Below are 24,130 nucleotides of genomic sequence, written 5' to 3'. Positions count from 1 at the left end.
ATTTCACTGCTTTAATGAATAGCTGCGGCCACTGGTGACACAGGGAGAATAATAAGCTCTGCATAATAACTGTCCCTCATCAGTGTTCACTCATCATCACACCGTATAGCCCGCTCTCTCCTGACTCTCTCCTCATCTCCCTCTTCACACTCCTCTGAAGGAGGGGGTTAGTAAAGCAGAACGAAGCGAGCAATGAGGCTCCCGTGGGAGCTGCTACACGATAGAGCCATTACGGGGAAATAGGCTTGAGCATTCCAGGGGCCAAAAGGGGGCATGCTTAAGTAAAGAACCCTCACTATTCACTTTCATAGCAGAGGTGCAGCCACAGTCGGCCGCGGAGCCGTCAACAATGTCCTGGTGGTCTTTGCCGACTCATTTAAACCATACAAACCCCTCCCCCACCTCCCACCGACTTCACCGCGATACAAACGCCGTCGTGTTCACAGACAGTTTCTGCTGCCGACTGCAGGTTCCCTGGCATTCAGCAAACACAAAGTAAAACCAAACAGTTGTTAACCTTTATTAAAGTTCCTGCATCATCAATTACAGTGATAATTGTACTCTGCGCTATAATGAGTTTTTAATGCAACTAAGTGTGACAGTGATTAAGCAAGGCAATGCTACAGGGACTAACTTGAGGGTTAAAAGCGAAATTGCTGTCAACGGTACAATGGGTATGAATGCAGCCCGGAGGTATATCTGCCTCAGCTTCATTTGGTGCCGAGCAGGAATTTAGGAATATTAAATCCTCTATTTCAGCCTTTCAAACCCAGGCTTTATGGAGCAATATCTGAAATGTAAATTCATTTTTATCAGGTTCTTCATGTCCCGGGTAAGAAAACAGTCACACAGAGGAGAATTATGAAAAAAAAAAATACATAAAATAAAAAAAGTCTGAAAGTAAATATTCAAGTTCTAGTGAGTACAAATAGCTCCACCATAGATCTGTGGGATCGACCTCTGGGCAAAACACAAACACACTCGTATGCACAGACCCACACACACCAGCTGAATCATATTTCACTGCTTTAATGAATAGCTGCGGCCACTGGTGACACAGGGAGAATAATAAGCTCTGCATAATAACTGTCCCTCATCAGTGTTCACTCATCATCACACCGTATAGCCCGCTCTCTCCTGACTCTCTCCTCATCTCCCTCTTCACACTCCTCTGAAGGAGGGGGTTAGTAAAGCAGAACGAAGCGAGCAATGAGGCTCCCGTGGGAGCTGCTACACGATAGAGCCATTACGGGGAAATAGGCTTGAGCATTCCAGGGGCCAAAAGGGGGCATGCTTAAGTAAAGAACCCTCACTATTCACTTTCATAGCAGAGGTGCAGCCACAGTCGGCCACGGAGCCGTCGACAATGTCCTGGTGGCTCAACGGCACCTGCATGAGGATGGAGGTATCTATCTTTATTCAGAGGCAAATTCCACTTCTGCTGCCACACATCACCCTGCTGCTCAGGGCGTGAATGGATCTGTTGAGTAAAGACGTTTTCATTTTTCAATGCCACCGCAGAATCAGAAAACGCTCCTGGGGGAGTATTATAATGGCGCCTCTGCCCTGCTCTGAATGTCAAAACCGCGTCGCTCTGAAGACGTACGGCAGCCACGCGACTTCTGCTGTATTTGCAGATGAGGATTAGGCTGAATTATTTACACAAATGCCTCCACAGCTTGTTACCACGGTCGAAACATGTACGGCCCCTTTGACGCTGCACTCGCCGGCTGAAATCTCCATCCCAAATTAATGCTATTTTTCAGCTCATTATGTGAATATGGAGCCACATGTAACCACGCGTTGACTGTAATGTGACGACAATAAGAAAACTATGGCCTACTGTATAAAAAGGATTATGTGTTTAGGTATTTATGAAGTTTGATTTAATACCTGAACATTTACTGATTACCTCAAATGTTGATGCATCAATTTCTGTTCCCCCCCCCAAGTCTTTTTTTTCCTCCCCACAGTTAAATTTGCACCCAGGCAGAATTTCTTGTAAACACTAGTAAACAGTTGTTGCAATATCAGCAAGGAGCCCGGTTCTCCACGGCAAACTGTCAAGTTCCTGCAAAAGGATTGTGTTTTTTTTTTTTAATAAAGTACAGCAGAAAAGTACCCTCCAATTATGTAGTAATTGATCCAGGTTGGAAAAAAACACTAATTTCGTTGGTAAACACGGGTTTTGCTCGAGGAAACCAAACCAAACACGAAGAAACTTCAAGCAGATGCATTAATATTCCTGTAGAACCAAGTTCTCGGCAAAACGTGTAATTTGAAATGGAGGAAAAGTACGTTTTTTGAATGTTTTGGTTAAAGGATCAAAAACCACTTTGATTTAATCAGAATTTTATATGAAGGAGGAACAGAGACGAGGATCTACCGTTAATGAACCACAAATCTCTAAGGGGTTTTCATCCAGACTGTCAGGTTGTTTTGCACAACATGGATCTGTAGACTGAGTGCACGAGCCAGACTGGCTGGACTGTAGACTGGATTTGCAGCCCGAGTGTCCCGAGGGGTATGAAGAGAACCAGAAAAATAAATATTTCACTGCTCTTAACTCTTAATTATTAAAATGTTAAAATGGAGAAACGTTTCAGAGGATCTGACATCGGCGTGTCGTACAAAAAAATAAAAGGAATCGTCAAAGAAATGACAAAACTGTATAGCAACCATAGGTCTGAGTGTAAATGGTTAGCTCCAAGGTCTACTAGGATTGACTCCAGCTCCCCCTGTGGCCATAAAAAGGATAACGTGCAGAATATATATAAATGGATGGTTTTCTGTCTATTTTCCCAGTTAGAGAAAAAAAAAAGTCAAATTTGAATCATATCCTCGTTTCACGTTGCCTGCTGGGACTTTGAAGCCAACTTCCTGTTACCGCGGAACTCCATGAATCCTGTAAATGCTTTTGTTTGTACGACACTCACTCAAAGGCACCGTTCTTTTTCTTTCACACTCTAGTTTACTCTCCTACTTCCTCCCATTTATTCCCAGCTCTGTTAGGTGCCGAAGTTCCTCAGGATAAGAAGCGCAGTCAGAAAGGGGTCAGATGCAAATGAGCACCAGGCGATTTAAAGCGTATTTTTGTACACAGTTGGTATACTACGGTATAATACAAAATACTCCTTCCAGGCCCAGAAGGCCAGCCACTAAACCTTAATATTTCACCTTCCAACACTCTATATTTCCACAAAGGATTCTGTTCACTTCCTCCACTTCCTTCGGTCGCCTTCTATCCCCACGTCACCCTCGCTCTCCCCTCCTCCCCTCCCTAAGCTCCAGGTTGCATTGTTCTTGAGACTGGAATCATACTGGAGATTTAGAACTTGCTGGATTAGAGGAGGCAGTGTTGTCCCTGGTGGCTATTTCCTTTTGTGGAGCAGAACCAAAAATAAAGGTCCAAAACCGCTTGAGAATAAAGGAAACGATCCATCACGCGGGTTGAACACCCCCCCACTTTGGGTCAGTTCAAATGATAGCGTTCTATCTGTTTACCGTGGGTCGACAGTCGAATTTGAAAATTTTCTGCATTTAAAAAACAAAAAAACAAAAAAAAAATCCTACAGGTAGTGCAGATGTCTCATGCTCACAGGGTTGCGGGTTTGATTCCGGACTACAAGCTTATGTACCACGCCAATGTAAATTGTAAAACCTGTTTGCTTTGAGCGGTCGCCAGGACTAGGAACGTGAAACATTTATTAATGGTGATTAATCCACAACCACCATAAAACCAATATAAAGCATTTCTAGTAACAATCATTAATTTAATTATAAATTAATTTTTGACAGCCCTCTTTGATTCATGTAAAATATAATGAAATACTTACAAAGCTATTTTCATGTCAAACGTTTAGTAAATATTGAGTAAAAAATGCACTTGAAGATGGAAATGGTTAAATTAAATTAAATATATATATCTCACAATGAATGTATATTGTTTTCCGAGGACATTTCTTTATGTTTTTTTTTCTGATTTACAGCACTAATCATAACAGGCACCTTAAATGTTGACTGAAGCAGCGATTTGATGCCTTTCCAGTCATAAAATGCCAAGGTCGTGGACTGACCTTGAGCGGCTCTCTGCCTGTACATTACAGCACAGTATAGTATAGTATTATTGTGTGCAGTAGTGGAGCAGGAACCCATTACCGTTTAGAAAAACATGCAGAGCGCCGAATGGAAATGTCTATAATAGGCTTATTACCATTTAATGCAACGACTCGGCCGACTGCCGAGTCCTTTGAAAACATACGAGTCGAAGATTTTTGTATAAATTGTGACATTTTAAACTGTGCAGAGCCGAGCCGTAGAGTATGTGAAACAACTTTGTAATTATTTCACAGGAACTTCTTTCCTGCTAAAGAGCCGGAGCCTTTTTTTTTTTTTTATCTCCGCTCCACCATGAGAATTAAACAGTTGCACACATTATAGCCAAATGCTGCTAAGATTAACCATATTCGTCTCCCGTCTCCTGCAACTAAGCTGCTTTTCTGTGGCAGTCAAGGATTAAGCACCTTGCTTAAGGCCATTTGAACATGTAATTTCTACGGTGACTCATTAAACTTTTCTGACTGGCCTCAGATTCGATGTGGGCAACTTTCCAGCGTGCTGCCAACATCACTGGGTCGTTAACACCTCCTGCTATTTTCAGTGGGACGCGGCTTGGAAGTGTGTGTCAGTAAGTGTGTGTGTGAGTCCAGTGCCAGTGCTGACCTGTAGGGGGGGATATAACTCTCAAATCACCAAAAATAAGTTAACTTTCTTTAAAATATTTCCATTAGAGTTCTTCAATTCATCCATATTTGGAGTCATTGAAAATACACACTCCTTACTGTCATTCTAATGTCCTAATAAATGAATGTGTATTAACAGGTGTGGTTGGCTGTCATTTAAATTATCGATCAATATTGACGTTGATAGCAACATATCACTGTTCTTGTGTGTTTTATTTGAAAAGGGAACCAATAATTTTTTTCTTTTTTTTTTTTACTTGGATTTGCTCTATTTACTTAAAAGATTAATTTCTTTTTCTTTTTTTTATTTCACTTTCATTTAACAACAGATTTACACATGATGTTGTGTTTATTCAGTTTTGCTGTACTGTGAATTAAATTGTCTTTTTTGGTGCCTACAACTTAATCACCTAATCACTTTCCATGCTCCTGGTTTTGGTGTTTGCTAATGAATGCATTTCTACTGTACATGTAACAAACAACCAACAAACGAACTGTTTATTATTGTGTAAATGCCACAATAACCCACACAGCCAAAATATCTAAATTTTGCATCAAAACAATATTTTAACTGCTTCAATTTCCCTCAAATCGTAGCAGACAAAGCCTGAAAAATGACACACAGAGAAAAAACAGAACGCAAACAAAAACACAGCGACACGTCCTAGCCTGGCGGACGGTGCGTCGCCACAGCTACAGGAGCTGCACACAGGGGACTTTGTCAGTCAAATTGGTGTAAGGCAAAGCGCAAATACAAAAGAGAGTCGTTCCCCTGCAGGAACTTGAAACTCTGCAGAAACCACCAAACCTGCAGTCTGTTTCCCACTGATACACGCCCGCAGCATGTGAGCTGAAAACCAAGGGAACGCAGCAGAAATATGGTTTCAGCTGCACTGGGGAAAAGGGGAGAAAAGTTTTGTTTTTGTTTTTTTCTCAAAAAAGCTGTGGGAAGGACAGATGAGTGGCAGCTTGAAGCCTGCAGATCTGTCTTCCATTGTTCGGACTCGACAACACCTGAGATCCGACACAGAGGAACGCTACTGAAAGCAGGAAACACCAGTGGACAGAAGAAGATATGACTGCGTGTAACACAAAGAGAAGCCACCTGAGCTTAAATGCACGAGTCACACTGAGGCAAAAACAAGAAAAAAAAAAGAAAGATTTGTTTTGCAGAAAAAGAAAAACACCTGCACACAAAGGCTGGGCTCAGAGGGAGCGTTTGTTCCAGGACCACATGCTCGGAGGCGATTTTCATCAGGAGATAGCGCTCAGTCATCGCAAATTGACCGATCAATCTTCATAACTGCCCTTGATACGAAAACAGATGTTTTTCTCTCCCCTCTGAAGGGCCCGTGTAAAATGATCCCATCCCCATTCCCCGCCAACTGCACCCCGGACCTAGAAGAAGAACGCTCGTTTGTCCACTTTCTCCCTCTTTTTTTTCGTCTCCTCTTATCGCGCTAATGTGAAATTATCGGTTGACGCAAACTAATGATGTGGCACAAATTAAGAATAATTATCAAAACTCGGTGTGCTCTCAATGTGTCAGAGCGCTGGCCTAGTTGTCTCATCACTGTAATTGGCAATGTCAGTACGTGATGGAGGCCGTCCTCGGGTGTGTGAGCGCGGGGCCGGCGGCGGGGGAGAAGGAGCGCTAAAATAGGCTTTTAAACATTTTACAGATCACTCACTGACCCAACTGAGCTGCCCAAACATTCAGAAAATGCTCTCAGGCTGCGTCCATGCGGGAACTCTTACCCACATAATTGGCAGCGGCGGCGTTAGGGGGTGACAGGCCAAGTGGTTTGATTAATACTTTCAGAAGGAGGCGAAGATTGGGACTTTTCGGATGTAAATCAATTATTCTCAGCAGCGGGTTTGGCCACTGAAACAGTGCAGTAAAATAAACGGGAGGATTCTGAGGAGCCTCTCTGTGAATAAACGACGGTGGGAATTCTGGACCTGGTTTTTCACCACACGGTGACAGATTCATTCTGGTATCAGTCGTGTCTTTGTCGGAGCAGGGAGTAGAAGAGAAGAAAAAGGGGGAAAAAGAAATCATTTTGACGTCTCCATTTTTGATAGTGCTGAAATGAAAGCAATTATTTTGTTCAATTTCTCAATTAGATGCTCATTATATCGGGCGAACAGACGGGAAGACGAGAAGGAAAGAATGAAATTGACGGAACGGCCCCCAACATTTATCCATCACAGAGCACTAAATGTTATGTTCAATTTGTTAATGACCTCATGTGAGTCATATACAGAGATTCTCTGACAAGTTTTCAAATCAAAAGTCGTCTGATTTTTAATCACTGAAACGTGTTAAGACTCAGGCGTTTTCTGGTGTCGTCTTTCTCAAGTTCTCAACTAAGTTATGATTTTTTTTTTATCAAACTTCTCAGCCCTCAGGACAAATAATTTTGAAAAATTGTAAACATCACATTTTTAATCAAACTGGAATGAAAAACTGGTCAAATTATTCCAGCTTTGCTAAAGGTTCTAAACCAGCATCTTTTATTTTCTCTTTTCCCAAAACTCGAAACATTTGAAAGTAGAACTAGAAGATACAGAAGTAGAATTCACTAATGGAAACACTGTTTACAGACGGGTTGGGAGGGAGTGCAGTGACACCCGGACCAGTTCACAAGTCAATGGCAAGGCAACGCATTTAGAACAAACCATTCACGCTCACATTCACACCTACACCAAACCATTCACGCTCATATTCACACCTACAGTCAACTGAGAGTTTGATCAACTTCATCAACTACTGTGGTTGTATTCAGGCGGTCGAAGGAAACACACGCAAACTCCATACAGAAAGATCAACCTGGGAATTGAACCAGCAACCTTTCTGTTGTAAACGGCAAGAATTCTAACAACATTCAACACCGTGCGGCCCCACAATTATCGTGTAAAAATGTCTACTATCAAGATGCTCAGGCAAAAACGTGTCATCTTTTGAAAAAAAATAAATAAAAAAGGGACAGTACCAAAGATAGCAGAAGTTAAAGCGTGATAATGAAATTCGATGACGTCAATCCACTCCCACTCTGCTAATGGAAGTTAATGCAAGTGTTGATACCAGACTGACATCTCCAGAAAAACAGAGGAAAACACTTCTGTTTTTTTTTTTTTACCTCAATACTGTGATCGGAGCAGAGCGTGTTGATACCAGACTGACATCTCCAGACAAACAGAAGAAAAAATGATAAGAATGATTTACACTTCTGTTTTTTTTTTACCTCACTACTGTGATTGGAGCGGAGGCCGCTGACAGTTTGTGCTAATATAGCAATACAGTTGCAATTGTTGTTATTCTTAATATTATTAACAAGTCACAGGATTAAAAAAGATGAGATTTTTTATCCACAGAAACCTCCAGTTCTCCTTCTGCTGTGTTGCATGTCTTGTTGGCCAGAGCTGTGTTTTTCACTGCAAGTACACAGCAGCCTTGAGGGAGTCAAACATGTGGGCAGTTCTAGTGCCATCAGGAGATGTGTAGGTGGGTAGGTGCAGTAAAAGCAGCATACTGAGCTGTGGAGTGAGTCCAGCGCCAGGGGCCTTTGTGCTAGACTTATTTAAAAAAAACAAAAAAAAAACGGCCTGGCTTCCTCTCCTCGTTCACTTCTACCATTTGGTCTGGCTGTTTATAGACAAGTGACTGTCAACGTTAAAATACCACACTGCTCCCTACAGGTGAACATGTCAACCTGAAACAAATGTGTGTGAAAGTCTCTCAATCCCAAACCATGTTCTCCACTACCTGCTCCTCAGCTACAGCCACAAAGACGCTGCGCAACAGAGTGAATCAGAAAAATCATTCCTACTCTGAGTACTGTGTCTACCATGTATACTTTGAAGTAGAGGTACTGCACACAAACTGTTTTTTTTTAAGCCCTGCCGTTGTTCTGATGTTGCATTTTTTACTCAAAATCTGTATTTTTTTTTTATTTAATTTTTGCCTCTGTGTTATAAATAACATTATGTTAGTAATAAACAGCTCAATCAGGGGTTTCAAACAGCTGGTGCACGGGCCAATTTTGGTCCATGAACCTCCCACATGTGGTCCACATCTTAGATCATGTTGAAAAAACTGTTTAGCTACAAATGTGATTATATATATATATTTTTTAATTCTTGCTTCTACAGTTGTATTGTTTGGTTATACTCTAATTGTATTTGTATCTTAGTTTAAATTTGTGGAAACACTTCCTGTTCCCAGCTTGAACTTGTTCGTGATGCTACAGAACCCACCCCCTTCCCCCCGTTGATCAATAAAGTTGTTCCGACTCTGATTCTGATTCCATCCATCTGACTGTACAAACATCTAAACACAAACTTTTCACAGGTTTTTTTTTTTACAGAAACCTTAACAATAAAAACCAGACTGGACATCTCTACTCATCATTTCTCTTCACCATTCAACACCAAGGGTCCTCACAAGGACACAACTTCACACACACACACACCAAGAAACACAGCATGTATTGTTTTTAGGAAGAAATGAAATCTGCACACCGTGCACACTGGCACTCTGGGTAAATATTTCATTGACAATAAACATTTGTGTTATTGACGCGAGGCAGGGCCAGGGAAGAAGGTGAAAGAGGGAAAACAAAGAAATACAAAGACTGGAGGAAAATAGAAGGAAGACAAAAAATAAAGGCAGGTTCTACAAGCACACAATGGAACAGACCTGGGTTCTGCTCATTATGTTGCTACAATAACAGAGGTTTGGAGGTCGGCGCACGGGTATAGTGAGGACGTCTCTTCACCGCTACACATTGAGGGTCCAGTATTACTGGAAACGATGACCTACAACTCCTAATGTTTGTCATGTTGAATTGGGAGAATTGGAGATGTGATTGGGTTGAATCTGAAGGCCACCAGGGGGCGCTTTTAATCTAATTTTTTTATATACATATATCATGAAACTGTTAAAGGATCATGGGTAATTTTCTGTGCATCAAGTCGGGTAGAAGCTGCTGCTGAATGTGCATGATGACAGAATTTTAATTTATTCTCACCTTTTTTTAAAAAAAACTTTTGAATACATTGTGAGTTTCATTAAAAAAATAAGAAGAAATTTTATCTTTTAAATGATTTCATCGAGGTCCAGCATGTTATTGTACCGATTGTGTGCAAATTCAAGAATCACGTTGTGATACAAAATCAAACAAAAATGACTAAGGTATTTGTCTTTAAGTGGAACACTGCACTGGGAGGGCGAGGTTTGACTGGAGTCCCTAATAAGTAGAACTGTGTATCATCCGTCTCCATTTGTTGGTAGGACAAAGCTACTGTGAGGGCAGTGTAATTGAATGTGAAGACGCCTCGGGCATCTCCTAAACCACAGATACAGAAGGGGGAGAGAGGAGAGACCACCACTCTGCTACCCACAACACAGTAGACGCAAGCTGGGCACAACCCTGACACCTTTGTGCACATGTCCGTGATTATGTGTGTTTCCATGTGTGAACACACCTGACAGATGAGGAGGAGAAGGCTCGGGGGCTCCACCGGGGACCAATTTCCCCGGTCTGTTCCGAGAGCCTGTTCATTACCGCGAGCAGGAGGGAACAATACTCCGCAGCCCGCCAACTTCATTTTCTACCATTTTCTCTCATTCTCTCCCTGTCCTCCAGAAACACAACAGAGCGCCACCTCGGCTTCCCACGGTGCACCACTGCAAGCCTGCGAAGCGCAGATTGGTTGCAGCGGGCTCTCGGAGGTTTCAGAGCTGTTGCTGCTGCCTGGAAGGTTTTCTCTTTTCCTATTTTTCATTTGTCATGTTCCTGGGAGTGAAAATAAACCCCGACATTTTGGCTCAGGTGTTTTTTTCCCCCTGTGTACAGCTAGAATTTAAAGTTGGCAGTAGAGAGGGGAGGGGCCGTGATGGAAGACAACATCACAGATATAGTGTGGGTTTAAAGAGGCATAAAGAAGTCAAAAAGATACTCTATGAACTACTCAACTCACTCGTCTCGTCTCCCAAAGTGGCCATGTCATTTTGCTGCTCTGTAAACCAAATACAATAAATATTGTATACGCAGATGACATTGAACAAATAAAGACTTGAATTGTGTTGTGTTTGTGGTTAAGAGCGGAACAAGGAGCAGCCGAGCAGAAGACAGGATCCGTATTTCCGGAAGAGAAGCGTGACTAAAATTAGACGGCTGATGTAGGATAATGATACTATATCATGCCGACCTGTTCTGCATGTGATGGATTCATGCGGAAAATGAGATCTCATCCCACATTTCCTGCAACACTTGTTCCAAGCGGGCAGGAATACAGACGAATGGAACCATCAGATGGAAATTGATCCTTTGCTCAAATCAGTTTTTCCAGGTAGCTCGCATATGGATGTGTTCACAGCGGCGTGCAGAATAAATCACGTCGGTAATGGCCCCGACTGCAGGCATGACGGAAAGACTCAGGGAGGCGCCGCGGCTAACGGTTAGCCCATGGAGAGGACCACAGGGTGTGTTCTGACTCGAGGACGCCTCCTTGAGTTAAACGTGTTTTCAGGATCCTTTCAGGAAGCGTTCAAACTGAAGAGAGGATACCACGGATGAACGGGGATCAAAGTACTGGAGCGACAAAGGCGCGTTTAAACAGAGGCTGAATTTGACATTTACTCACACTGACAGTAACAGATTTGGGTCAATGTGTTTGCCGGTGTTAAGTGTCTGCCATTGTGGGAGCGAACATTTAAGCCTGTGGGCTGTAACTGGTAACTGTTAGAGTTTTGTGTTACCTTAATTTACAAAACCGCATCACAATGAATTTAAAAAAAATGGTTCAAATATTTAAATTAACATATCACTGGCTTTAGTTAATTAGTCAGATTATTTGGATTAAAATCGCAGAATAACTCACGCTGATCACTCATGTACATCCGCTTATCGATGTTGTCTTAACACCTGTTATTTACACACACTGCTAGGAAAAAAAAGTTATTGCTATTCCACGCCCTGAATTTTGAGGCATACATTTACGTTTTTGTTTTTATATTTCAATCATAATAATATCTTCTAATGGGTCAGTACTATATATGTACATTTACCTAAAAACTATTTTCTAGAATATATAGGATTGTTGTTGTTGAGAAATCATTTTAAAGACCATAAAATGTGAAAAGTAAAAAAACAAAAACAAACTCAAATTGATTATAAGAAATACTTTCCAAACAATTCCAAAATACCACATCACATGGTCTCTGGCACTCTAGCTCCAAAAGGCTTAACGATCGGGCTGATGAATTAAAGACATCTCAGGATCTAACCCAGTATAATAATGTAGATTCTGTTTATGTCCACCAGGGGAAAACTTTAGGACTTAGAATGGTCTTAAAGTGCGGGTATTTTCACACTTTGTAACAATTATACTTTTAATGAATGGCTTTCAGTGTATTCACAGACACGTTAGCACTCGGCGTCCCCGGCGGTCCGCTCTTACGGCACGTCTTCTCCAGAAACAGAGCTGCGGCTCTGCCAGCACCGGTGCTGACTGGATATGTGGCTTCATTCTAGCCTTGTTTCCACCTTTCTGCCAAATTACTGTCATCTTGTTGAATGGCAGATATGGGGAGCTAATACACATCAGGCAAATTAGTATGCCCCAGAAGGGCTCAGTGCACTTTGTCAGGAGGAGAGGTGATGTAAGAGGGGATAAATGTTGCAGTACCTCACAGCAGCGACGCCCTCCCTCTCAGCATCCCCCACACAGTGGCACACTGCCCCCTCTGGGCAGTGTACTGGTAATGGTGGTTATATATTTAATAAACCATCCACATTTCTGACCTGCTGTTATCTAACTCTGCAGCACTGATTATTAATAAACAGATGTTAACGTTAGACAAAAATCCTCTGTTCTGTGAGTTCAAGTGAGAGTTGATGTATGACAAAATATTTCTACATTCCATTTCATCAGTACAACACGATGCTACCAGAACAAAAAGACGGCTCTTGAACTGTGACAGAACACATTCAACATTGAACTGAGAAATATTATATACAACTCTCTTTTTTCCCTTTTTGACTTCAGGTAAAACTATGTAGTTCAAGCACCAACAACTTCAAATTAGAAATTTCCCCCCATCTCACTGATGTTATCTAGTCACTCACCGAGAAATTGGCATCAATATTCTACGTCTACGTTGTCAGCCCTATTATAAACGCTTATGCTTTTGATACGACAAAGCACTAAAAAACAAAATAGTTTTTCCTACAGAATAATATTTTAAGCTGTAAAAATCTTTATCGTTGCTTAACTATTTTAGACAATACTGATAAAACAATGATCGAAGACATGTCTCTGTGGCTGACATGTCAACAGCTCATCATGTTTTTGTCATCCCAGGACCTGTACTACATTTAATTTAATTAATCTTAGAATGCTAAAAAAAAAGCATTTTTACCCAAACCTAAAAAAAAAAATGCATTTTTGCCCAAACTTTAATAGAAAGCTTTAAAAAAATGAAGCTTCAGCTTTACTTATAAATAAAAAATAATCAATTTTTAATTATTATATTATAACTTTTTGACTCTCTCTGGCACAGTTCATCCACTTGAGGTTCACTCTGGGTAACAAAGAAACAGAGCAGGTGCATTAGGGAGGATGGGGGACGGGGGGGTCACTGGGACACTGTCTGCCTCCAACTTCTGCTTCCAGACACTTCTGACAAGTCTGAATAGCAAAAAAAAAAAAAAGAATGAGGAAAAAGTTATAAAGAACAAAGATCCTTGTTAGGAACCTGGTGTTTTAAATATTCTCTTAGTGTTAATTTGCTTTTTAAAACTACAGTAAGTAAATAAATTATGTCATGGCTGTTGATTCGTTGATTAGGTTAATGAAAAATTTAAAAAAAATATATTTTTTTTTTTACACCGACAGATCTTTAAAGCATTACCAGATAATTACTTAATTACAGCGTTTAGGTCTGAGTGAAACTAATTACTCACATTCTGTAACAGCAGAGTTTGTTTTTCACAATTTCACAAAATATATTAAATTTTTCATTCTATTAATAATGAGATGATTAAATAAAAATTAAATAACATTACAACAATAATATAAATTAGACACAAAATGACCAATATATATTAATTCATTAATTGCATACTTTCATTAAGTCTAAAATTGTATTTCCAGAAGATTTAATCTTGAAGCAAATAGTAAGAATAAACTCTGAAAACTTATATAAAGTTATATTTTATATTGTCTATGGAATAAAATGGTGTACATAGTCTCCAGCCTTAGATGAAAACAATATATAGGCTTTTCTTCTTGACTTCACCATGATTGAACTTTAACAAAAAAAAGAAATTGGGAAAAAAAAAATACTACTAAAGAAAATAATACAACTGCTGTTACCAAAACGGACCAATATATAAAACGTCCTGGTTCTACGGCTTGGTGACACAGTTAGAAGAGGTTTTGTGACATTCTTTTAAAATCATTCAGATAAAAAAAATATATATATATATAGTTTATATGTATATATATATATACATACATATATACACATATATACATACATATATATTTATACATATATAAATATATACATACATATATACATACATACATACATGTATATATATACATATATACATAAATATATATATAAATGTTACTTTTTTCCATCTATGAAGCCTGTTTGTCAATGGCATATTTATTCAGTCCTCTATGGCTGAAGGTGATTCTGTTAGTGAACACCTACTATACCAGTGTTTGTCTTTTGGTTCCAGTGAAAATGACTAGACTCCGGTGACATTTATGACAACCTGCCGTTGTGTTTTCTACAGTCCAAAAAAACCCCAAAACTTTACAGTTTCTATTTTTATACGACGTCTAGCAGTTCACACAGGTAAGAGGAGGTGAGAAAGAGCCGGTGGAAAACAGATGAGTGTGTGGACGGGGTGGGAAAGGCTAAACTGTGTCTGAGTGATGAGGTAGAAATGTTTAAAGGTCAATTTTCCTCACGTGAGAAACACGACATGTTCACTCGTGCGTGAAATGGTTCGGGATTCAAAACAGAGAAGGTAATTCAATACTAGTGTGTGTGTGTGTGTGTGTGTGTGTGTGTGTGTGTTTGTCAGACACTGGATGATTCAAGTGTTCTCAACATGAACCCGTCAGAAGCCAATGATAAAACGTGACAAAAGTGAACTTGACAAGATAACATTTGATATGAATTACAAATATAGTTTGTATAAAATGTTCAAACTTTAGGATGAGAAGTTAAGTGTATCATTATTTGGGCTGCCAAATAACACTTTTCTTAAAATAATTAATCACAGGACACTGCCAATTAATCCAAATTATTATGTAAAAAAAAAAGTATGTATAAAATATATTTAAGTTTCACTCAAAATGTAGCTTCATAGAGTTGTGCATTTTGATGCTGACTTCTAGATCAAACACATATGTTTTAAGAAAACCTCAACAATAGTAATCAGTCTACAGCAGGGGTCACCAAATACACCTGTCAGACACCTCTGGGCCTCGACAGTCAAGTAAAATGAAATTTAAAAAATCAATTGTTTGTCTAACATCATTATTTGATTTTTTTATTTTGGAATCTGGTCGTGGGTTGGAGTAGAGCTTGAGGTGCAAAGCAAAACTTTACCCGTAATGTGTCTAAATGCCAAGTATATAATTAAACGTTTCTTCGAGCTATATTTGGCTAAGTACTGACATCACAGAACCTATGAAACAGAACAAAAAGCTACGTTATCGCAAAAATTGTAACAGTGGATTTCCTTCCACCCTCTAATCTGTGTTTCAGATTATTATAATATTCCTTCTAACATTTGATTGGACGACAGCGATGCCCAACCCGACCCCCCCGCCGTACACCGTCTGTCTGCTCTAGTATTTTTTGGCTTCCTTCTCTTTCTCTCTGTGCTCGTTCTCATCTCAACCAGCTCTATGTATGTCAGCCCGAGGCGCCTGTTTGTGCATACGTGTGTGTCATTGCGCATGCTTGAAATGTGTGTGTGTTTGCCCTACCTGGCACAGTGCACGAAATCCCCGAGGATGTGTGTCAGTACGCGTGTGCTGGTTTCACTCCAGCCCCTCTGCTCACATCCATTCTGTGCTAAGTGAACTTCACAGTCAGGAAACACTCCGCCCAGACAGAGGCTTCTCAAACAATCCTCGGGACCCGGGCCAAATCAAACAGTTGAAAGTGGAACCTGAACCAGCAAAGGCAGCCATCTTATCCGAGAGGCTGTGGGGGTACGGTACAGTGCTACTCTGAGTGGTACTATTCTGGGCTTGACAGGCCGAAGCCCGCAGCTGATGTTAATGGTCAACAATCAGATTTCCTTCCGTCGTTCCACTACTCTGCTACTCTACAGGTCAGTGCAGCCCCCGCACGGCCTTCTGGTTCGTTAAAGGTCTGTGGCCTCATTAAAATGATCAGTTCCAACATTATCCGATGCCCTCGATGTTCTGTATCCTCAAGTACCGAGAAGCCAAGCAAATAGGCTAATTAACATTACCTTTATATATATTGTTCTAATGAAATGTCACGAGGTCAAAGGGCAGCGGCTGTTTGTGCTACAGTTTATGTTCGTCTGTAAGTAAATCTCACTAATCATTGGAGTGCACTGAACATAAATAAACAAAAAGAAAATTCCACCAATTAATCTAATGTTCTCACATTAACCTTACAGTCACTTTATTTGATTTTTTTTTTTTTTTTACTTTTTTGACTCGGCTGAATAACTATAAATACAAGGGTTATTTTTCATTAACCAGGAATAAATAACAATAAACAATAAATAATGCTGCTACAAACTACCATATTTTTCTAGGTCAGTAAAGGTATCACGGGAGTGTTCCTACAGTCGGCCTTGGGCAGGGTTAGTTTGTCTGATGTAACCAGAAGTTCGATGAGCCGGAAATTTACTCACCAAATGTGAGATACGCAATGCCAACAATCTAGGGAGTGAATAAAAATGGGCAATTTTGGGGGAAAATAATGATTCAGTATTTCTGAAGGCCATCTTTTTCGCTTCCTTTTTTCTCACTTCAATAAAAACTGTCCATTCAGGACGGCCTTTGTCTTGTCTAAATATGTCCGTCTCCCTCCTCTTCCTAAAGGTCTTTCTCTCTCATCTAAACGTGACATTCTCACATGTTCGCTGTAGATTCTGGAGATATTTCATTCATCGTGCAGATGTTGGAAAGTCACTTTCAGTAGACAAGAGATTCCTAGAGACTGGGGATTTCTGCCACTGCCGTCACACTGAGCAAGTTTCAAAGCAACAGTTTGGTTTGACTTTCAGATGTTTGCCATCAACATCTGTCCATCTTTGGTTTTATGGGGATTTATGGCACATATTGGTAATAAGCTTTTATTGCACTAAACATAATGAGCTGTCAACCTGTCGTTCTTCTGCTGCTGCCCTTGAGTGAAGGGAGAGAGAAAAACAGAGCTTCATAAATGACAGCAAATCAAATTTAGGACCAGGACATGGAGGAGGGTTTTAAATTTAGGACCAGGACATGGAGGAGGGGGTTTTTTTGTTGTTGTTATTTAAAAAAAAAAAAAAAACAAAAAAAAAACAAAGACGGGGGAGGACAAAGGATTTGGAAAAGACGACACGTACCATATCGTCTTGGGGCATTTTTTTTTTAAAAAAAAGACGCAGTGTGTGAGGCTGTTCACGCGTGCTGACGCTGGTGTGAACCTGCAACTTCCCACAGCATTTAAACTGTTCCTGTAAAGGAAGTGTTGACAGATAGCTACAAGCGTGGAACTGCCATCAGATAATTAACTGCCTCATTTTCAGCCGGCTGAGGAAACGCAACACCTGTACCTGACAATAATGCAGTGAGACATTTTTTAACCTAACACGCGCCTCACTGATAACAAATCTGGGAATACTGCGGTCGACTTGACTGCTGTTGAATTCCTTATCAAATAAGACATATTTTCCTATTTTCCTGCCTTATGTGCAGTCATCGACGTCTGCCTCCAGAAGAAGACCTGGCATTTTGATGATTTAAATTTGTGCCTGCAATTTTTTTTATTCTTTTTTTCAGTGACGTTCAGGACATTAGAGTGAAGGTAACGAGCAGTCTGACAACATTTGCATCAGCTACAAATTACATTAACTGCTGCATGTGGTTTATGTAGGCATGAATTAATATGTCCTGGGAGACGAGAGAGAGAGAGAGAGAGATGGAAAGATGGTGCCTGTGAATTAATCAGCATATTTTCTGAAGTAAGATGTGAAGATAAATCATGTATTATGTATATATTAAGGTGATAGTTTAAAGTGTATATTAAATTATAATCTTCACACTCCAATTTTTTTTACCTTTTATGAAGACATCTATTTTCACTTTGTTTATTTTTTAGCAGATAAATTTAATAAAATAACCTTGCAATTAGAGAATTCTTTTTCTGGGGCTTTTTTTTCCTCATTTCAGTGAAATGTTGAATAAATAATTATATTCCAAATAGTTAATTATATAATAATTAAATCTGTTGAAAAGGAGGTTCAACAGTTGAGTCTGACAAATAAGCACTTTTTTTCATCCTTGAAAAGAAGAAAAAAGAAGGGTCTAGTGACAAAAAAATAAAACAATTTACTAAGGGCTCACAAACTCCCACCACCACGACTAATAATAATATAATTTGGACCTAGAAGTCTTTAGTGTAATTTTTTGTAAATTTTTTTTTTTTTTATTCTTTAATTCACCAGGTAGAAACAGTTACCAATGTGAAGATGTCATTTTTTAAAGTAAAACATATCCTGGTACTAACGTTAAAATATTGACTCCATTAAACTTAAAAGTTGCTCTTCAGTGCATTCCCATTTTTCTTGTCATTGTTAAAGTAGTAGCAAAATTAACTATAACACAAAAGTTTTTTTCTTGTCATTGTTAAAGTAGTAGCTATAACACAAAAGTCTGATGGATAAAACTTTTTTTTATTATTTTTTATTATTTCAGATACTACACACTTGACATTTTTACTGAGCTTCTCAAAGACAGAACCACTTTCTATAGTTATAGTTTTGACATCTGTCTGACATCACATCGTTAAAGATATTCAGAAACAAAGCAGATAGAAACATTTTACCCTTTCATTTTAGTGAAGTCGAACTGTCGTTACATTTGAAGCAATCAACACAAAATGAGTAGAAGTGGTGTTTTTCTTTCTAAGGCCGAGGGCAAGACTCCATTAACGTCAATCTTGAAAACTCGCCTGGTAATATAATTTCATTAAGTGCATTTCCCACCTCATCATTGACTGAACATCAAATAAAACAGAACGAAAAAAGAATGATAATAATAGTACACCCAAATGTGTGATATGACAGTTGCGTCTAATAAATTAAGACCCCAATTGAAAATGTGACACAGTGTGAAATCTACATCGCCGGCAATAACTGATCGCGACGCGAGCCGAACGTGGAGATAGATTTCGCCTGATATTACATCTAAATTGAAGCTCACCAGTCTTTAAAAGGAGGCAGATGAGGCAGACCGTGAATAAAAGAGCCAAATTGATTCATTTTCCAGGCGCCACATGGGGTGTGACAAAATACGTCTCTCACTCTCCAGCACCACTTTACGGCAACAATCACATTTGAGAAAGTCGATGGCGGCGGGCATCTGAAAGGCCTGCCATTGTGGCGTCTTCTAAGCAGAAGTGCACGTTGATTGCTGCAGCTCTGTTTAGCATTTGAGCGACGACAAACGAATCAACTACTGGATATACACGTTGATTGCTGCAGCTCTGTTTAGCGTTTGAGCAACGACAAACGAATCTACGAAAACTACTGGATAGGACATGGAGAGATGATAGAGATGTTTACAGATGGGAGTGAGTGGCAGAAGATGGTCGAGATAAAAGTGATAACAATAGGCAACTAACAACTACGTCTCAGTGAAGATTCTCAGTCATCCAGGTCAGGGTCAAGGTTGAAGAGTTCTGTTAGGCAACTGGACGTGAAATTTTCTCAAAGGAGACGTTTCACCTCTCATCCAAGAGGCTTCTTCAGTTCTAACTGGTGGTGGGGAGTACAGCAAATACATACTCAAAGAAAAAAACTACTTCAGCTCCCCCTGTTGGGAGGGGCGTTGGGGTCAACTGGGGAAGTGTAAACAGTCGTTAGGATTCTGATGAGTCGTTGTGATCTTCATCAGAACGGTTTCGGTCACTTTGTTGTGTGAAACTGAGAAGAACCTTTTAGGTATTGTTCCTAAGAGAGCCCTGTATGTGGGTGATAGGTTGTGTCTTAACCCACCTCCTCTGTTAAGTCATGGTTTTTCCAGCTTGGCAAAAATGGCTTCTTTTACCCCTGTCTCAAACCATCTGTCTTCCCTGGGCAGGGAAGACAGATGGTTTGAGAGAGATTTCTTCTTTGAGAAAATTTCACAACCAGTTGCCCAACAGAACTCTTCAACCTTAATAACCACGTCTTTGTATACCTGTATATCTGTTTACGGAGTACACAGAATTGCCTCGTACACACGTGCGTGGCGGGTAAAAGACGTCTTTTAATGTCAACCTTTTGTAATATAAATCAACTGTGTTCTGTTTGACTGGGCACAGACAGAAACGACTATATTTAGAAGGTGGGTTCATTCCCCGTGATCAAACAGCGAGCATAACAATTAGGATTTTAAAGGTTAGCCTCTCCGCAGGGAAACGGGCGTGTTGTCTGCAGCACAGCACGCACCGTGCAGCCATTGCTATTTCCACTCTGCTGCAATGCAAGTTTTCTGCATATCAGAGTTTGACACAGTTAGGCTGGAACACAAGCTTGAGGTGGAGGAGTAATCCCCGAGCAAGAAGAAGTGAGGGTGAGATTATAAAGAAGTGATGAAAAAGTGAGTAACCGCTCCTGTAGAAATGGTGCAATGGTGAAGGGCAAACGGGCCAAGACCTCATCACCAGGAAACAAGACAGAGGAGGAATGAGGCCTGCAGTGAAGAAAGAAAAAAAAAAAAAAAAAAAAAAAAAAAAATCAACCATTCCTGATCCAACACTGATTACATTTTGTTTGTCCTCAAAGAACTAAGATATGAGAAAGTATTTATGTCAGAACTGAAGGTCAGTGGCAAACTCCACCTGCATCCAATGCAATTAGTGTCTGTTGCAGAAAAGGCAACCCCAGAGAAACGGCAGTGGCGGCGGTGCGCTGGAGAAAAGCTAATTTGCCACCTCGTATCTCATGTGTGGAAACAAGACCTGAGGTAGAATCTCTCTTTTGTTCTCCACCAGGCACGAGGCCCAATATTCCCACGTGGCACCACATATCCTGCTGTAAATATCGCAAGCGGAACCTGCTCAGATGGCAGGAGCTATGGCTCCCTCAGTGCATTCTCCTCTGATTCACACTAACACCGTATTGACACGGGCAAATAAAACGGGACAATTAATGTCCACGCTGTTGTTAAACAGACGGCGATCGGCCAATGATGTCGTCAACGTCACCGTCGGCCATGTATTTACAGAAGCTAATGTTTTCAATGTGCAGTAAAACCGCAGATGCATCATGTGCTGTAATCCCTCCACGATAATCTGGCATAGGACACGGGTTCTCAACCTCTGGCCCCAAAATAACAATTTTTATTGTTTTTACCACAACATAAAAATCACCAATACTGACTTCAAACATTTCAGTGAAAACAATCATGAAATGTATGACTTCTTGAAGTACTGTAGTTGTACTACAGGGTTATAAAGAAATACAGTGAAACTATGTTGTTTCGTTTGAAATAGTGCAGGTCTTCAAACAACCCTGTTTACAACAAATACTGGTTTGCTTCCCAACCTACCAAACTATCATGCAGAAATATTTAATATCATAACATTAATTTAAAAATATATAGCAAAATGTATTAATTCTTTTTTAAATATAAAATACTCAACATATATTACAGGATACTCAACATTTCTGGCATGTTCTTTTGGAGGAAAAAAAAAGGCATTTCCATTCCTCTTCCACTAGTTGTCAGCATGTAAGATGATTAATTAGAATCCACTGTGGTGGCTAATTAACACTCAATTAGCCACCACATTCACCTCCAACACCTGACCACTGTAGTGAGGGTCAAATAACAGTATCTGTGCAGAAGACAAGACAACAACCAACAAAGAGGGGAAAAAAAAAAAGGAAGGATTTTTTTTCTTGCTTTTTCAAAGATCCAATCGAGTGCCATACTGATCTAAATGCCATTTAGAATGAAATTGATTTACATAGGAAGGATCTCCAGCCTCGGGGCCTCCTCAACCTGGTCTCCTGATCCAGATCCCATGGCTTCATCAATAGCAGCTAAAGGCCAGGCTGATGTTTATAGGGAAGGTAATGAGGTTAGTTTCGGACCATGCTAAGTAGCAGCCTGTCTGAATCAATCCAGTCACTGTGACCTACCCGACAGGGTTGCCTGCCTCATTTAGTGACTGAACAGAGTACATGCAGTGTACAAGTATGTTTTTGTTTTTTGTTCCTCACCGTTTCAGTAAAATGCAGCACAGGTAGTAGACTTCTTCAGTCACAAAACAAAAACTTTTAAATCTCCAGCTGCAGGCATGCTGTGGACGCTGGCCATCTATAGGGTAACAACAAGATGCCACAAGAACCACACAAAAAAAAACCCAGGCACTAAGAGCTGGACTCTAATCTTGTCAGGCAGCGTTCTATACTGTAAATATGTCCCACTTGGTGGGAGACAGTGTAAAAGGCAGCAAGCAGCTGGTGCTTAGCAGGAGCCTGCTGGCCCAGGCCCACAGTTGTCCCGGCTCAATGATGAAGACAGATGGGTTGGGCCACAGCCCCAGTGCAGGAAACGCACCCCCGGGCTGGTAGATTAGAGTCGAGCTTCCGATGGAGCCCCGATAGCACTCTGAGGATGGGAGTGGAGAGCGAGCAGAGATGCTAATGTTTGGTACAAAGGCTGCTCTTTCCATGAACTTCTGAAACATGAGGCGATATAGAATATAGGGTCGACTGAATGTCAATGGCTGAGCGAGACAACGCTCTGAGGAATTGCGAGTGGCTCAAGTCTCCAGATCGCCTTCGGTACATCATCTGAGCTGAGCGCAGGTGAGTAAACTGCGTTCCCATTTGTTCAGCTAAAGGTAAGTGCAGGGAAATCATTAAGGCTTTACCTAATGACCCATCAATGACAAGTGTAGCCTCAAGAGCAAAGTGACCTCCAGGAAATCCATGATGATAGCCACGGTGCATTTCGATACTGAACCACGTGTTTGCTCAAGGGTTATGGCAGAGACATATGGATAGCTGCCGTGTGTTCACTAATGCAATAGAGGAAAGCTGACTTCGGGCTTTTAAACTGTAAACAAAGTGCGCGCACAAACTGAACAAAGAACAAAACGCATTTATCAGGAACAGGGCAGAGTTCCAGACCATTTTTGCTGAGACAAAGTGATGGTGAAAGCCTAAGCTAGAGAGCACCGGTGGTCCGGGGGGTTGGACCATTGATCATGAAGCCCTGTAAGGCCTGTTACAGTTGTCTTTGGTGCGTCTCTGATGGACTTAGTGTGATAATTAAGACTGCAGCACACTAACAGATGGCTGCAGACTCACACTGGGAGGAGTGGGGATCAAAGTTCCTGCTGTGCATGTTAGAGTGTACACAGACCTAAAGAATATATTTCTGCTGAAGCTGTCTTTAAAAAAAATTTACAGATTCCATTATTGCATCAGTTATCGATTTGATTCCTGATCAATAGTCCTGTCAATGCTCACTGGGTTAATAAAAAAAAAAACAACAAAAAAAACAGGTTTGGTTGTATTGACTTATGTAAAGTATGAATTACATCTGCAAATATAATTCTGACAATATTAAAACTGGATGAAAGAAATGCCCTTGAAGGAAAAATAAATAAATTAACATAAATTAAACCTGCAATTATCAACTCTCCTCGAAACTAAAAAATTGGTATCTGTAATAATTTCAGTTCATGTCGTATTTTAGATACAGATCATTTACTACTTTAAACGATAAACTACCGTCTTATATCTATAATTATTTTTTTTATCAACAAAAATCCTAAATAAGTTTTAATAAATATTTACTAGGTATTGTACGACATGGTCTTGTTGTACAATTTGAAGTTTGAACATGTCAAAAGAAATCTTGTAAACTTGTTTGTGTAAACTTTTCCCTCTCAGGTTTATTCTGAACGATACGATTTCAATGGGAGGAGGAGTTTCTCAGAGCTCAGTGGAGAAAACAGTCGGCACGATTCGAGCCGCGTACAATTTGATCAGACAAATTCCAAAATCGATAGAAATGTATTGCCAGCGACTGCCCTCCCCCATCCCTCCTCCCTCCCCTCCGTGCTTCACGAACAGAACAAAAGAACAATTCACTGCTGT

At 40.3% G+C, this 24,130-nt stretch overlaps 1 long non-coding RNA gene across 4 annotated transcripts in view; it reads right to left on the bottom strand.

Annotated features, from left to right (window-relative positions):
* LOC103382874 (uncharacterized) overlaps window positions 1-24,130 on the bottom strand; it is a 64,132-nt gene that overhangs the window by 34,138 nt on the left and 5,864 nt on the right. Inside the window, exon 3 of one of the 4 annotated variants that reach the window (XR_001760327.2) lies at window positions 13,236-13,439. The exons of 2 other annotated variants lie outside the window; for them this stretch is intronic. This is a non-coding gene — a long non-coding RNA (uncharacterized LOC103382874). Of the gene's footprint in view, window positions 1-13,235; window positions 13,440-19,884; window positions 20,706-24,130 lie in introns of those variants that run through there. One more of the 4 variants, XR_521959.3, reaches the window with a different exon arrangement.

Source organism: Cynoglossus semilaevis, chromosome 8 (genome assembly GCF_000523025.1).
Source record: "Cynoglossus semilaevis isolate Cse_v1.0 chromosome 8, Cse_v1.0, whole genome shotgun sequence".
NCBI classification, from domain to species: domain Eukaryota; kingdom Metazoa; phylum Chordata; class Actinopteri; order Pleuronectiformes; family Cynoglossidae; genus Cynoglossus; species Cynoglossus semilaevis.
The sequence above is the reverse complement of the archived record's forward strand: the minus strand, read 5'-3'. Positions and strand labels throughout refer to the sequence as shown.